Genomic DNA, 1,607 nt, shown 5'->3' on the forward strand with positions numbered 1-1,607 from the left:
TGCTCTTCTTTCTGCACAGCATCAATATGGATCTATGTATTTGACATAAGCCTGCACAATGTGAATCATACAAGCTCCTGTTTATATGTAAGTGGGCATACAGGCAGAAGTATTAAATAGTTCCTGATGAATTTGACATCACTTCCTCTGGAAGCACAAGGCAAATATCAGCCACCCCAGAGAAGAGTGGAAACCTTGCCCTAAGCCCCCTTTTATCCTCTCAGGATCCTCCCACAATGCAAAGCAGCCTTAGGTTCAGGCTGAAAGCCCAGGCCTAGCTGAGCAGCCCCATCTGCTTCTCACTGGAGCCTCCAGCAGAGCATGGCTGTCCTGGTGCTGCTCCTCTGCCTGCTGACCTTTCCAAGCTGTGAGTGTGCAGGGTTTCAGGAGAGGGACCAGGAGTGTCATTATGGGATGGATGACTGATGGTGATGTTGTCTGTCCCCAGGTGTCCTGTCCCAGGTGCAGCTGAAGGAGTCAGGACCTGGCCTGGTGCAGCCCTCACAGACCCTGTCCCTCACCTGCACTGTCTCTGGGTTCTCATTAAATGACTACAATGTACACTGGGTCCGCCAGCCTCCAGGAAAGGGTCTGCAGTGGATGGGAGCAATCAGTAGTGGTGGAGGCTTATATTATAACTCCATTCTCAAACCCCGAATGAGCATCAGCAGGGATACATCCAAGAGCCAAGTTTTCTTAAAACTGAACAACCTGCAAACTGAGGACACAGCCATGTATTACTGTGCCAGAGACACACAATGCGGAAACTCCAGTGTGAACCTGCACAGAAACATGTCTGCAGGGACGCTCAGGACCAGCAGATGGCGACGCAGACCATGGACACTCTCTAGGACCAGGAGGAATTATTTCAGGACCTAGAAAATATTGGACTATGCTGCAGGAGCACGTGGTTTTTTGTAGGAAATTGTGGGCTCCTTACTACATAGGGAAATCCCCTAGAGGTCTCTGCCTATGTTCACATTCTATTAAACGTCCCATTCATTCACACACTAGAGAAAATGACTTTTCTCACAGATTGTCTAAGCTATCTATATGCTTCTTGCTATCAGACATACCAGAATATGCTGTTAGATGTTCCACATATATGGATTCCATAACATATGCATATATTTCTACAGTAGACTGACATTTTGAGAAATCTGTAATTGATATTCTTTATTTTGGGGGGTGAATATGATGAGGCAAACATACCTTCCCTTAATTAATGTTACTTTCCAATAACACCTTAAAATTATAAATATTCAGTTTTTCCGTCTAAACCAACAGGACTTAAAAGAGTTCACATGGTTACTATCTTTTACAGAGTCCCTTTTTATGTATTTCCAGCTTGGTAGAAATTACCCCTCAAGAGGGTCTAGGTCCTACCCCAAAGGACTGGACAGATTTTGATGATCCATCCTTAAAGGACTCAATCACCGTGGGGAGTGCATGACAAATTAGACAGGAGGTGGTCAGGGTGGGCATGGGAGGGTGGGAGGGAGGGGGAACTGGGATTGGTATATATAGAAAGAAATAAAATAATAAATAAAAAAGCAGAGAGAGAGAGAGAGAGAGAGAGAGAGAGAAATTACCCCACACATCAAAGT

The 1,607-nt window shown here is 45.2% G+C and overlaps 1 pseudogene; it reads left to right on the plus strand.

Annotated features, from left to right (window-relative positions):
• The first annotated feature begins 258 nt into the window (after positions 1-258).
• LOC127216999 (Ig heavy chain V region PJ14-like) lies at positions 259-851 on the plus strand (annotated as a pseudogene).
• Positions 852-1,607: the final 756 nt, after the last annotated feature.

Source organism: Phodopus roborovskii, unplaced genomic scaffold, assembly GCF_943737965.1.
Source record: "Phodopus roborovskii unplaced genomic scaffold, PHOROB, whole genome shotgun sequence".
Lineage (NCBI taxonomy): Eukaryota > Metazoa > Chordata > Mammalia > Rodentia > Cricetidae > Phodopus > Phodopus roborovskii.